Genomic DNA, 16569 nt, shown 5'->3' with positions numbered 1-16569 from the left:
GGGTGAGCTTTACGAGGTTGAAATAATGGAATAAGTTAAATGGTAATCGTGACTCGAGAAATTGTTGAATTGTATGTTATCTTAGTTCAAATTAAAAATGTATATCGGATTTTAATTACATTTCTTAATTAGATTCGAGTTAATAGCAATCATCAGGGCAGGATATTAGGGTATATCTTGAGCAATGCAATGTTTAAAATTTTGAAGAAATTTGAAGACGACATGTTGTTCAATATTTATTCGCTCGTTTTGAGGTTTTATTACAAAATTAGTTTTTTCTCTATAAAAAATTAATGGATATATTGCAAGAACTTGTATTTCATCGCTATTGTCGTTAGATCCATTAAATTTTCACAGATCTCTCTCTGTTGATGCTTTTTTTTCTTGTGAAGCTGTTCGTTGAAACTAAGCTAAAACCGTTCTTGTTTCGCGTGAGAACAATAAATAGAATTATTTGTTCTGGATTGACTAGTGTCATACATTCACTCAATATCAGAGCAACTGAATTATTATAATAAAATAAATTGGTACGTAGCATTCTTTTTTTTATCTGGAGAAGAAAATTGACTTTTGAAATGAATCAAAACAGACGATAATAAAAACATTGTTGGAATTTTGTATGCTATGCAAATATGGTATTCAATTTTATATTTCCTGAAATGGATGTAGTAATAAAAGAGAGAATTTCATTTTGCCGTAATGATACAAAAATGTAGCGAGCACGGATAAGAAACCGACAGAAGTGAAGTAATCATAAAACAATGTATCAAAATAAAACTCGATATAAATGCTCTTTCATTTCAATTTTCTAATTCATAAGGCAAGAAACTGCTTCCTTGAAAATCCTCAACGTACAAAAATCTCTCACAATACAGATTCGTCTTGCATACCAGCCGTGCTTAAATTCTTTACTCTTCTATAAATTTCTATCATGATACGAGTAGTGATAATGATAATTTGTTATTTTTCATGGAATATTTCCACTTCTTTAATTTTTTTTCGGGAAAATTTATGTAATTTGTAATTTCAAATAGATCACCCTATATATTTTGTACCAGGCGATTTTCAAGACGTAAATTGCAATTCAGGGATGTTGCAATAAATTTTGTGTTGATCCTATCTTTTAATTCCTAAATATTGGCAGGTTTTGTTGGAAATAGTCATGTCGGATGATTACGGGGGCCATTCGATAAAACCACGCCTTCCAAGACTGTCGTTTGGTGTATTGATATTGTCTGAAGTTCTTTTCAAATGTAATTGAAAATACTCACTTGAATTATTAACTATCCACGACTGAAGTTCTTGATGAAACAGTTTTCAAAGTTCAAGTCTACATTCGATTTGTACTTATCGATAAAAATTCGAATAGTTCGGAAAATTATTGCGTTAAGTTGCTAGAAAATGATTTGTGGTGCCCTCAATAACCCTAAAAATACAGTTTCCATATCAGAAACTTTCCATTGAATTGCTATGATTTTGCAGAATCTACAAGAAAATAAATCAAATCGAACTCGATGAATAGAAGGAATTGACAATAACTTACTACTAATTGAAAACACCGCTTCGGAACATTTATAAGTAATGATTCGATGAAATTGATTCTACTTTAAAATTCTTCAACTTGATTAAAATAAACTCTTAAGTAATGACTGTAGGTCCTAAGGGTTTGAAACTGATTCTAAATAAGGGTGGCATTAACTCTATTAATCCACATCTAAAAATCTCAATTCGATTATTTTGAAAGCTATGATTTCCATTATCACCATCAAACAACAGTTTTTTTTTTACAATTTTTAGTTTGTTGAACATCAGAATATTTGTATCAAAATATAATTACGATAAGAGGTGTGGAGTTTGTGAATTCCATCAGCTTATTCATAAGTATTGGAAACTTAAAGTCTGACATCGTCATCATAAAGTTTGACATTTTCAATGGTGAGCGTATTGAACGTGTTGACATTCGTGCGTTGATTTTCTATGATTTCGACAAATCGAAACTTTTGGTGATGATAACCATCTCGAACCACCATGTTTCGCTGGTTTTCTGAATTCAATCGTGGTCGCACTTAGCTACCATATAAATTTCGTGAAAGTATTTCAAAATTGACTATTCCGCCAGATCGTCATGTGATATACCGTGAGATGGAGGTATACGGTTCCTCTCGCACACTTTCAATATTGTAAAGCTCTTTTCGATTGGTGCGAAGAAGTTCTGAGCAGAAGACATCTAGAAGATCGTGACAGACGACGAATCTTTCTTCACCAAGACAATGCGATTCTGACACATCAGTTTAAAAAATCCATCCAATCCATCTTCCAAAAGTCAAAACAACGAATTGATGGTTCATTCGCCGTACATGGCATCTTCGATAGCAAGAAATACTACCTTCAGTTCACTTCCAGTATCAGAACTATTATATCGTTCAGGACTCGACATCAAGGATATTCAGATTACAAAAAATCAGAATTGGAATCAAACAGCACATATCCGATACGGAGACATGAAAAGTCAGGACTTAGGCATTGCTAGGGGAGTTAGGCAGGGTTGCATTGCTGTTCAACTTGTAATCAGAGCAAATATTTATAGAATACTGGAATAATGTGATAATGGTCGAACGTCAAAGATCTACAGATGATGAAAGCTGGTCTTAAGATCAACCGAAAGAAATCCAATTTTATGGTGATTAGTAAGAGTAAAATACAAAATGTTGAGAGAGTACACCGCTTCAAATACTTGGGATATACAACAAATGATGATTTAGAGATTAACACTAGAATGGAAATGACAAAATCCACCTTCATAGAAATAAGAAACCTCTTGAGCAACCGCAACCTGAGCATTGGTACCCGATGGCGAGCCAACTAATGTTACGTACTCACCATGGTGCTTTACGGTGTGGAAGGGTGGACACTAAAATTAGCAACAATCTAAAAATTAGAAGCTTTTGAAATTTTAAGAATACCTTGGGCTGATAGAGTAACTAGTCAGATCTAGAATTGCTTGTAATTCCTGGCTGAAAAACCTACGCGAATAGTTCCAAATGGAGAGGAGTCTATCAAATGATGGTCGCAAACCTTCGGTAGAAGACGGCACTGACAGTGTAGGTACAAACAGTGTCTTCATTATGAATAATATCAACGGTTCTTCCAGCTTAGTTAAGTATAATCTCATAAATTCATATTGCCTAATAGTATTTTTGAGTAATTTTGAATAAAAATCAATTTTGAATAGTAAACAATGTATTCAATATGAGACTATACTTTACAATAAACAGGGCGCGACTACTTCAGAGTTATTATTTAATACTGACCAAGAAAACTGATCCCTACAAAAGAATAATCAATGTTCAAACAGCATATTTATCGAAATAAAAAAAGTCTTTTTATTAATTTGAATAGCATTTAAAAACAGAACAAAAAGACTTACATGAAAGTATAAAGGTAAACGTTGATTCTTGAGATATATTTTTATAATTATAAGTGAAAATTAGCGTTAGCTCTGATTTTGCTCTGTAGTTTATTCACTATACAATTCGCATATTTCCGAAACAACATAAACATCACGCCAGAAGCCGATATATAAACATAGATCTCGTGAATACAACAAAATGCTCACTTCAATTTATTCTTAATACCATTTAAAACGACTATGAATATTATTATTTAGAAATTAACTCCTCCATGGATGTACGTGTCCAACAGTTTATTATACTTTGTAGCATTAAGTTGGTGAATAATGAATAATCAATGTAAATTTAATGGTGAATTTACCTTTACAGTAAAATTCGCAGCAGTGTGGAAGAAACTTTGATAAATTGCAACTCGGCAAATAAGTATTGTTTACTAACTAGTTTCATTACTATCAACTTTGTATGATAATTTTGAAGCTAATTAAGTTATTAGCTATTTACCTTGTACGCTTGTGTATTTGAACCATTAATTTTGAATAATCTATCGATTCAATTAGAGTTAATATTTAAAGAAATATCATCAACACATTGAGCTTTTGGATTTGAATCACCCCTCATGAATTATGATCATTTCGTTATCTATGAATATATTTTCACCTAAAAATGGTGGGAAATGGTAATAATGTTACCAATACATGGAAAAGGGATAAATGCAGAAAAGCGCTACAAAATAATGGCTAAGACCATAGAAAAACGGTTTAGAGAATATGGAGAAAACTTAATCAGAAAATTAGTCTTAGACCATATTTTCACGATGAGGCAAACGGAAGGAAAACTTCTGAATGTGCAATGTTTATATACAGACCACAAAAATTATCACATCACTGGTATTTTAGGATATTTGTAATACTTAATTTAATTTTTTTGGGACAATTTGTATATGTATCAACTTAATAGATATTTCTGGTTTCTTATCATGGCCAAAAAATATCACAATTTTTTACAGATTTTTTTGGAAGCAAAAATGCTCTAGTAAATCATTTCTGTCTTGGAGAATGCAATTAGATCGAGAACTTTCTAAGCAAATTCTGTTATTGTATAGTGAAAATTTAAATTTATTTTTTTAAAATAGATGTGCCTCAACGTTTCATAAGACATGTGACGAATGAAGGAGCCGCTAGAATCATCGCGCTCATACAAGTTAGCCGCAGTCAAAGATACGTCGCTGGGGTAATTGGAATTCAACAAAGCACCATATCCAGAGTTGTTATTCGCTACCAAGAAACAGGGCAGCTAACCAGAGGACCCGGACAAGGCCACGGAAGGGTAACTTCGGTAGTACATGATCGTTATTTGAGATTATCGGCGTTAAGAATTATGCATACCACCGTAGTACCAATATCTAATGTTCCTATTTCTATGTATCATGAAGTTATTTCCCCGGTAGCTCAATTCGTAATCTAGTGATACGTATCTATTTTCAAATGGAAGAAATACAAATCATATTAACAATATCATAAAAACTAGAAGATGACAACATAATATATCGCTAAGGAATCAATCTTCTATCTTAATGATAACATGAGAAAATTTTATGGAGGGATAAGGTTAATAATACGAGGATCATCCTTAGAATTTGTATGAGAACAAGTAAAGTTTTAGAAACCGTACTCTAGAGAAGAGTCAAGCAATATATTATGTTAACTACCTAACCTAACCTAACCTAACCTAACCTAACCTAATCTAATCTAACCTAACCTTTTTTTGCTCAGAGGTGGGGTGGAAGCTAATGCCTTCCTCAAAACGGGCGGGTGCAAATGCTGTGAGTTTGTGTGGGACTCTCACCCACTAAACCACCCTCCTCAATCCTCGGGAGTGTCGTACGCCGGGAGGACAACAAATTGTCATTGCATCAGCGTACAACACTTAATCCTTTGGATTTTTGAGCTGTTTCTTAGCTTCACTCCTCTCCACCAGTCCGTCAAGACGGCACAAGAAGAGAGAAAGTTACTGAGCCACTCCACCAACTTCAAGGTCTTACAGTTCCCAGGAGTGGAACCTAATCTAACCTAACCTAACCTTACCATTTTACGTATTAATATTTTGATAAAATTGGATTGAATTAGCTAACTAATTTCTCGATAAGATTATAAAAATTGAACAGAGAATGTGCTCATTCCAAAAAAGTTTACGTATAATTTTTCGTCAATTAGAGACTAACTTTTACGTTTAAGGAGAATTTTAAATGAGCAATAAATTAATGGATCCCTTGGCTATTAAACCAAAAATTAATATGGGTTTTCGAGGAGCTAAGAAAGGAATAATTAAACGGTTAATTTCACGTTCATTACATTTATTAACCCAACATTGTGAAATTGAGTAGATCTTTTATGAAACGACTTCACTATTTTCAGCACTTGTTATTTGATTTGAAATTTTTCGTGGAGTTGAGCACAAGCAAATAAACTTAATAAGGAATTATTAGTTCTTTTTATAGGTAGAACCGAATTTAATATATCCGTGTTAAGTTCCAATTATTATATCAGGTGTAATTAAAAATATTCTCTATCTTTCTGATTATAAAATAGAAATAATTGAACATTTAAATACTGTTCAGAAGTATTTTATTCAATGACACTGAAGAATGCATAATTCCATTTATCATCTTTCTTCTGTAAACTCTTCAAAACCTGTTTAAATTCAAACAACAAAAGTCTGTAGTAAAAAATCTGTAGCTTTCATCTTTTTTTTGATCATAGCATCTTAAGCCCTCAGTTTGAACTTTATAATGAGTGGTCTATTTTGTTATTGAGTTATTTTTTTGATAAAGAAAAAATATCAAGCGAAAAGGAATCCTGAAGGGTTATAATTAACTGTGAAGAAAATACTTGGTCAAATAGTTTGTCTCTTTAATCCATCTTTTATTTGATACCATTCCATTTTTCAGTGAGCGCTTTTTTGAGCTCCAATTCGTAGCATGATTTCTAGCCCTCTCATCTTATAAATTCTCTTCAGGATTTGAGTCAAATCTATAGAAGTAGTATCGTAGAATTAAAATTACCAATAAGGACATAAATCATAATTCAGCCTTTACTGTTTGCGATTATTTGCCTCAATTCTCTTATCAACAAGATTGAGAGCTTTATTTTCCATTTTAGACACAACACAAACAACATTCATAGTGAAACATGCCCTGTGTCCAACGTACTTAGTTCTTACAATCCTTTCAAACATTTTTGCGAAATCTGATATTTTTAGCGTTTTTCATAAGATTTTTTATTTTCAAATCGATCACATTAGTATTTCTGGAAACACGGAAAACATCTCCGACTATTGTATGTTTTTAATGGCTCAGATTTACAAAGAACTCTAGACAAAAGACAGAATCAAAACAACGCCGTATTTGTTACGAATGAGTGACGTTCAAGTGTAAAAAAGATCCAATCTGGCATCGCGTTTGGTTTTCTATAGCTTTTGTATGCCGTTAGAAGCTTTGTTGTAACGTCCAATATAAAAAAAATACAAGTTTTTATATCGACTTAGAATTTATACTGTCGTTTTTTGACTCTATAAATCCACTATGAACAAAATTTATTAGTTCGATCATTAATATTAGAGGGGCTTAAAATGAGCACGATTTGCGACTTAATTTTGCCGATTTTGATAAATATCTATAGAAAAAAAAACAGTTTTGATAAATATACGGAAATGAATATAGTTAATAATAACACCAATAAACAATCGAGAAGGGTTATGATTAAGAGTAAAGAAAATACAAGCTCATATTTTATCAAAATTGTGATTTATTATAGTGCTTCCTCCAATAGCCCTGATAACAGCTTCCAATCGCTTTTTCTGACCTATTTCGTGGCTAGTGCAGGATTTAAAGTCAGTCAGTCAATAAATGCTTGATAAGATTCAAGTTTGGTCTAAGTGCGACGTTCGAAACCTGCAGTATGTAGAAGGACGTTATCTTGAATCGGATGAAGTTTTTCTTCACTGTATCCGTTCGTTGTTATTTTCCCTACTTCCTTGAAAACCAACTAGGCTTTTGCTTCCAGTGGAATGCCCTCTCAAACATGCGCCAGCGCAATCACCGAAGCTTCAACAGCTTCCATACCGTACCAGTCATTTGAAAACTATGTTATTTCATGAATGTCATTCACTGATTGATTAATAATAACACCAACCGGGAGATATGATGCTAGGCTGGATTTTTTTGGGACAAACCTCGTATAATAGACATCTAGTGAAGAATGATGAATTTAACGTAGGTTACACATATATGTCTAAGCAAGTTCTTGAATAGCTCTCCGATGTCTGAAACAGAACGTGTCAGACACGTGTGGATCATTAATAAAAGTTGCAATTGCCTTTTAACTAGACATGGATGGTCGGTAGCTTCAGTCTTAGAACAACAAACATAATAAATCTTGATTTTCAATCCCTCTCTTCTCTATAATACGTTGAATAAAGCAGATTTACAGTTTAATGAAATTAGAACGGTCCGGTCAAGCACTAACTCTCTCTGACGGTCAATTAACCCTAAGCTTTCGTACTTTCCTTCAGTTACAGTTTACTGATTTATTGTCGGATACCGTCTAAACCCTACATTTGTAGTCTTGTTACAAAAATTAATGGCTCACTCTTCCAGTCCTTTGACTTTTTAACTCATTACGTTTATTCAATGGGAGCTTTTGGCGCTTAGCCAAAAACGCTGTACCAGTGACAGATTGGACTCGTTTGACACCGACTTTTTTAAATGAAACCGACAAAAATCTTTCAAATGAGCTGCATCTTTTTTTTTAAAACTAGCTATATATCTAGTACTGTGAAGTACGATGTCATTTTTTGATTTAAAAATATCAATCAATCAAAAGGTGGTAGCATTATATAAAAATTTCTGTTGTATCTGCCCTACCTAATTTTCCAATCCCAAATATCTCCCTACTTTATGTAAACTTCACTATATTCTCTTTCATCCCTTTGTTTTTCTTATTGACTTTCTAGAACTGCTTTCTCAATCTACCTTCTTAATTTCCCACCAAAAGCTACTCAAAACATAAGTAACTTAAAGTCGTTATTTAGAAAGTGAGGAGTACTCAGTAAATCTGCTGCAACATGACGCTGCGAATTCAACGAAACTTGTACAACAATATTGAACCAATCACCATGTCGTACAGCTTCAACAGCCTCCTTACCGTTCGGACATCACTCCCTGCATTTCTTAGGTTGAAAATTACTCTCAAAAGTAATCGGTGCGATTACAAATCATATTCTTCATTCCAAAATCTCTCCCTACAGTATTTGAATTTTGTATTTTGTATCTGAAAATTTACATTTCCTCTTTCGTCCCTTGGTTTTTGTTATTCGCTTCCTATAACTATTTTTCTTATGGTTATGAAGTATTGAAAAATGGTTCTCTACTTTATGTGAATCTATATTTCCATGAAAAACTATGAAGAAAATTTTAACCAATAATATTGAATCTGCAAGATTTTCCAACAATGCCATTAATGTTTTCACTACTCATTTTATTCTTTTGTAGAATTCAGAATCGTGTTTTCTAGATTTTCTGGCAGTGAATAATTATGAAGATAGAAATTCATCTACGACGATTATCAGACCTTAAATCTATGGAAATCGTTAATCCGACGATCTCTATGAGCAGTATGTGGCCAAATCATCAAATTAGTCATTAATAGAAGAGATTTGAATATATGTTCTCGTTTAAACTTCTTCTTTTATATCGTACGTTAGGACTTAGTTCTGTGTTTACATCAATGATTACCTAGCTGCAGCTGGGATGATGAAGACTTTCTTATCATCTTGTAGTTGGTCGTCCTGGTGGTCGAGATGTATTCGGTCTTTACCAACCCGTCATCTGACAATCAGTCCATGTGGTCTCTCCATTCTCTTCACCGATTCTTCACCCATCTCACTACATCCTGGATGTCACATATTTCATCATTTCTCTTGTGGTTAAATAATGTTTGTCCCGTTATTAATCTAGCGTTCAGTAGTTTTTAGTTATGGTGTTCAATGCTCTAGTGTCTATCGCATCTGGTCTCACACAGGTCTTATATATTCTGACTTTGCTCCTGGTGAATATTCTATGTTTTTCTGCTGAACTTGGTAAAGATAAAGAACAAACTTATCAAAATATTCCGATGTATCAGCTTCTAGACACAATTTTGAATCAATCTAACGTTCTGAAGTGCTCGAAGATCAAGTTCAAGAGTTGATAATTCTATTTTCCAAATAGAAAGAAGTAAAAAAAAGTCGTGGTCTTGTTAAATGATACAGCTTGACAGATATCACATGGAGATTCCAAATTTCAATAAGAAATAAGTAAGGCGACTGTATAACGATAGTATTTAATTAAGTTTGTTACATTGTAAACGAAGCCCCCCATAAGAAAACAAAAATAATAATAAAATAAAATTAAAATAATTTTGACGCGAAGAAAATTTTTTTAGACAATTTTGGCTGTGAAAAATTCACGATTTTTGAACTTTTTACACTCAAAGTGCACCACGAGAAGGTTAGGTAAGGTTAGGTTAGGTTAGGTTAGGTTAGATTATGTTAGGTTAGGTTAGGTAAGGTTAGGTTAGGTTAGGTTAGGTTAGGTTAGGTTAGATTAGGTTAGGTTAGGTTAGATTGATATATACAAGTATTAAATAAAAATGAATTTTTCAAAATTCAAGTATCGATATCTCCAAAACGAAGCGAGATATCGGAAAAAATTTTATGACTATTTTGAATTAATATTTCTGGTGGTTACAAAAATCCTAAATCGAAATTCCGAATTGGAAAAATAGATGTTCAAGTTACAATTAGAAGAAAACGACTTGTTTATATTAATTTACTGAAAAGGTCTTTTCTTTTTCTTTTATTTTTAAAAGGCTACAGAGTACAATATGCCAGCGTATATCTGTTTGAAAATATCCCAACATCGGGAGAAATTAGACAAGGTGACAGTCTAAGTCCCTTCTTGTTTAATCTCCTCATGGATAAAATTATAAACAAAATAACACTTCTCAACCTCGGATACAAAATGGGCAACAAAAGAGTTGGTATGGTATGCTACGCCGATGATGCAGCAATCATCGCCGAATCAGAACGACCTACAGAGACAACTCTTCCAGTTCTTCTTGGTAAGCCGCCAACTCAATATGAACATTTCTATCAGCAAAACCAAATGTATGACAATAGCGAAGTATCCGCACTATCAGGATGCCTACGAGATATAGTCTGGTCCAACCCGTACATGCGTAAAAATAGCAAAATTAGAATCTACAAGACTTGTATCAGACCCATAATGATGTACGGAAGTCCGCGAGGACACCAACAAGACGAAACAAATGCTAAGGATGGCCGAGAGAAAAACACTGAGAACAATAGTGGGGAAAACAAGAAGAAACAGAGTAAGAAATACAGATGTCAAAGAGCAATGCGGGATACAAGACATTGTGAGATGGGGAAGACAACGTAAGAGGCAGTGGTATAACCATGTAAGACGGATGGACGAGAACAGACTTCCGAGAATAGTCCTAGAAAACAACCCGCCCGGCTCAAGGCATCCCGGGAAACCACCTAAAAGGTGGAAAGATAGTTGGCAATCCACCTCTCAGGAAAAGATGCAGAGGCAGCTTCAGAATTAACAGATCGACAGATCTCCAAGAAGTAGAAGAAGAAGAAGACTAATAAGGCTCTTTTCTGGAAAATCTAATTCCCTTTGAGTTTACGCATTGCTAATTTTCTTTAAGATTGATTTTTGACGAGTTTTGAGTGAAAAATGCGATTACTTTCTAAAAAATCAATAATATTCAACTGATGGACTCACATCAAAAATGTTTGCAGATTAAATCACAAATTTAGGTGATTTTTCTTCCGATTGTGTTAATTATCATATTTTGATCAACAAATTGCAGTAATACGGTTTCAGGGAAATACCTCTTGCATTGTTTAAGTCATACCTTATAAACAGAAGTCAGCTTGTAAAATTTGATAGAACGGTGTTTTCTTGCATGCCAATAGAATTTGGAATACCCCAAGGCTCAGTACCAGGCCCTATTTTGTTTCTTCTGTTTATAAACGACATCGCCTATCTAGACATTAGTGGTAAAATATGTCTATTTGCAGAAGACACTAGTCTTGGAGAAAACCTGAATTCACGGCACTTCATAGGACCATATATAGTGAACTAATCACCGTTAAATCGTGGTGCGATTCTAATCTTCTCTCTTTCAACATTTCTAAAACCAAAGTTTTATCATATTATAGTACCAACACCACCACTGACGTTGTTAAGTCAGTAAAACTCTTAGGACTTGTTGCGGACAATTTCTTCAAATGGTAGTTACATATAATACGAATTATGTTTTCCCTGTTTTGCTCTAAGATTAGTTTTCAAAGAACTGAACTTATTCACGTCCTTAACAGTTTATTATGCACTTCCCTTCTATGGTACGTATGGTTCGACTCAATTTGAGCGAATCTCCAAACTACAAAAGAGAGTTGTTAGATATTTACTCGGACTAAACAGCAGGGCTCACTGCAGGGACTTCTTTAAGAGATTGAAAATTCTGACACTTCCTTCCTTATTAATTTTTGAATCCGTTAGCAAACCTGTCTTATTTTAGAAAGATCATTGCACACCTATTCACTAAGGAACGCGACGCACGACCTTCACCTACCTAGTCTACGTTCAGAATTGCTTAAAGGCTCAATACTTTACAATACAAAAAAATGCACAATTAGTCGCCAATTGAAATCAAATCGATATAATCTTTTCTCGCATTTTTCAATAATTTAAAGGCATATTTACTGGAAAGTGTTTCTTACTCTGTAAACGATTTCTATTCTAATAAAAATTAATCAATTCAGGACATGCTACATTCTGGTTCAATTGTGCTATGGACTATATACTAATTATTATCTATACTTTTGTTATTCATTGTTGTTTTCTTCAGTATATTGAAATTTTATTTCATTTATATCTTTATTTAGTTATTTCTATGTTTGTTTTCGGTTTTTACAAGCTTTCGTCTACTTTTTTTTTGACAATGAGCCCCAAAAAAGTCGTTTTTGTGGGCCCAATCTACTATTTATATCAATTGGTTATAACTCTCAGTGCAGTATATTTCAATTTCAATATGTTGAATTATCCAAGCACGTAGAGTCAGCGCTCTATTTATAGCTAGCAATTATTTTGTTAGATTTAGACCGTTTTAAAATAATCAATATATTATTTACATGTAAGTTTTCCATCGAAAATTATGCCCAAAAAATAAATACCTGCCACACAAGTTTTGTATGTAACTTAATACACTTTGTTACAATTTCCATTATAATAGTAAGGAATCGGTTTTTATCTATCAACAGTACAAAATTACATCACATATAAGTACTATCAAATAATTATTATCATTTAATTCCATTTTATCAAAAAAATAATGGAGGCTATTATACTGAAAGAAAGCTGGTGATAACGGAAAATAATTCTAGAAGAATTAGGGAATAATTATACTCATCTGAAACGTGGAAATGGCATGAAACGATAATTTAGCCGCAAGAAAGGAAATGGAAATATATCAAAGCAACGGAATCTGAGGTTCCTACAATAATTATGAGTCGAGTAACTTTTGTGGATGTTTCAGCCCCTGGCTCTTCTGAACAATAGTTGGCAATAAACTGAAGGTTTATAGTCGTTCTCCATGCTTAATTTCCAACAAAACTTGAGTTCGTTATTTCGTAATCTTATTTCTCTTTCGATATTCACACCTACTAAAATAGCTCAGTCGGTGAAAGCAATTTTTCATCCAAAGAATAAGTTGTTAGCAACAAGGTTGATGTATTTCAAAGTATATTAATTGATTCAAGAAAAACTTTCCCAAAGTCAAAAAAGATTTCGAGTGATTTTCAAAATTTCACATTATTCTAGACAGAAGGAAATAAAAAAATAGCACGTTGTACAGTGAGTTTTTCTTGATAAGATCGGTCCTATTCACTTTTTTTGTGAAAACTAGTGATTTCCCGGAAAGAATTCATCAAGTTGTTTTTCTAAGGTAATCAAGCTTCTAAATACCTCCTAAAGACGCCAAAATTATCAATTTCCATTGAATCATTCATAAAATCATTTTTGTAGAAATTAATTCCTCTGTTTTTTTAAGCAAACAATCGAAAATTTTGAATTTTTTTTTAAATCATTCTACGCAATATGGAAAAAATCAGTACATATTAAGATTTGTTTTTATTATATAATATTTTAATTAAAATATAGAAAAATCATCTATAATCTATATTTTCATCAATTTCGATAACGGAATATGTTTTTTCACTCTCAGATTCATCGTCACAACGTCCCCACTGAATATTTTATACTAACATTCGGGCTCATTGTATTTGGTACCTGGATACTTTCTTACCTGTACGATCCTCACATTCTACTCTCTAAGCCCCCTTGTATACGTTGTAGCAGTATATTTTCTTAAAGTATTTCATTTTCTCAATATGTGAAAAAAAAAAATCATTCGAATCGATCAAGTTTGAGCAAAGTTATGCATACTTATGTATATTCTAGTGAACATTCAAGAATTGTAAGAAAATTGAAAATCGTAACAAATGTACAATTATCTATTCAATATTTAAGCTGATTGAAAAAATAAACACATCCATAGAAAAGTTCTGATTTCCAGCTTAAGAATGCACGGTTTCAATATTCCGTATGTTCACTTTCTAGATTTTTTTTCGAGAAAACTATAGCTTTTACAAAAAAAGTGTAAGGGATCTTTTTTATCGAAATAACTTACCCTACAACGTACTTTTTTCTACTTTCTTCCATACTCATCACAGATTGAGATATATAACGCAATTACTATAAAGGAGTTTCATGATTCTAAAATTAGTATTGGCGGTAATTGAATTTTATAATGTCAATTCTCTCGTAGATTCAAGAAGTGCTTGAGTTTGGATTACGTATAGTTTCACCAAGGATGCATACGAAAAGCAACGTTATTAGTTGAATATTTTGTTTTCATAACATCAAATTTAAATTAATCTTCTAACTGTGGCTAGCAATACACTTTTTCTAACGTGGAAATCACAAAGAATGGGGGCTCCTTTGGAAATGATTTTCATCTTCTCGGTCGCTGCTATGTCACGATATCAGTCAGAACTTTTCTTGTTTGGTACGATTCGTAACATGAGTTTATTAGTTTCACCCCTATGTTTGTGTTTTAGTATGTTTTTAAATTATTTTGGACTCAAATCTGCCATACTTCGAGCAATCGAATTAGTTTAAACTTTGCACCTTGTCAGATACGTCTGAAAATTGTTTGATTGGTTATATTTCCCAGGATTCCTAAATTTCTTTTTGTATCCTTTACGTGGGAGTAAAATAGATGAAGCCTAGTTTTATTTTATGATTAAAACGTGTTCATTTAGTTAAACGTAACATAGATAGATAGATAATATGGAAATTTTCCTAGTTATGGCAAGTCTGACAATTTGTATTACTTCAAAGACAATAGTCTACATTACGATTGTATGAGGAGGGTTGCTACTCAACTGAGATATAAAAATACAAAACTTATATCAATAAATAAAATCAATAGACTTTTGTAAGCGGTTGAACAAATTGTCGAAGCATTTTTTCCATTCCGATTGAGCTACCACCAAAACATGTGATTTAAATATATCAACTGCTTCTTCAGGTGTATAAAAATGTTTACCTTAACGTTTAAGTTATTATTGATAATAAGAAAAAAAGGAATCATTGAGTGCTAAACAAGGACTGTACGTTTTGACTGTTCAAAAATGTTTTTGGTTGAATTGATGTGTGATTCGTCTTCTGCAATTGGCTTCCCCGGTTTTGTAGCTCAATTCTGCGAACAGATGCTGTTGTACCCATTATAAATTAACTATTCTACGATACTATAAAAGGTGACATGTCCAGTTATTCCGAAAAAACAGGCATCGAAGGGCTTCGTGCGCTAACTCCTTCTGTTGGATTTGGCGCTAATCGATTGTTGTTCAGTTTTTACTAACAGCATTGATGTTTTTTTTGGAAAACCACCGATTTTGGACGAACTTCACGAAATTCATCCTAGCGAAACATGGTGGTTCGAGCACCAAAAGTCGTGGATCGACACACGACCAAGCTGAATGTTTCAAGTATCTGTAAACATCTCAAATATCCCTCGTACGACAACACGTTCTGAATACATTCATCATGAAAACTGTCAAACTTTATCTTGACAATGTCAGATTCGACATATCCACATCAGTGTTGCCATATCTCAAAACTTAAATAGCAACGTTCATAATAGAAGAACCTTGTATGTTAGTTCTGCGAATCTTTTGCGCGCATGAAGCATGCGCAGTAAAGATAAAGTGACTCCAACGAGAGAGAACATGAATATTGTCAGCACCGTAACGTAGAGACCTTTTTTCCATTCCAGGTGTATTAAATATATGAGATGAACATTTGATCATTTGTTTTAGGTACAATGTCATTCTAATTTCATATATTATTGTGTAATAACGCTAAACCAACTCTTGTTTCAAATAATTTCAGATAAGGATGATGTTTAATGTGATTAGTAAATCAAATGTCTAGTTCTTTGTGAAGAACATTGTTCAATTGAAGTTGATTTCACTAATTTGGTTAATTTTATTATCACACATTCTCTCCCTTCGACAAATAAGTATCGATATTGATATTGGTGTCTGGATCCTGCCCAATATATTCACCCTGCATGTGCATAATGTCACTTGGCTTTAACTTGGCAACTTTTCTTCGTGATCGTATTCTCTATAGACATAAAATCTCTGATCAGAAAATTAACGGTATTCAAATTCTTTTTATGAGTTCTCCAGAATCATTTTTCAATAAAATTTGATAGTTGTTGGGTAAGTCTTTATACATATGGTAACAGAAGGTTTACATTTTCAAGTTTTAGGAACTTTTTTGTTGCTTTATTGATTATAGAATTTGTTTATCGTTCTTTTAAATATGTTATTCATCATTTTGCGGGAAGAATTATTTTTTTTTTTGAGATTATTAGTCATTTCTCTATTTCAAATCAAGAAGCTGATAACAAATTGAATCTGTGTAAGTATCATTTTCGCTTTTGCTTCAATGAGACGAACATAA

At 32.9% G+C, this 16569-nt stretch overlaps 1 protein-coding gene across 1 annotated transcript in view; it reads left to right on the top strand.

Annotated features, from left to right (window-relative positions):
* The window catches only part of LOC130897478 (kin of IRRE-like protein 2), a 557819-nt gene that overhangs the window by 196086 nt on the left and 345164 nt on the right, over positions 1 to 16569 (top strand). The window lies entirely within an intron of this gene.

Source organism: Diorhabda carinulata, chromosome 8, assembly GCF_026250575.1.
Source record: "Diorhabda carinulata isolate Delta chromosome 8, icDioCari1.1, whole genome shotgun sequence".
NCBI lineage: Eukaryota > Metazoa > Arthropoda > Insecta > Coleoptera > Chrysomelidae > Diorhabda > Diorhabda carinulata.
The sequence above is the reverse complement of the archived record's forward strand: the minus strand, read 5'-3'. Positions and strand labels throughout refer to the sequence as shown.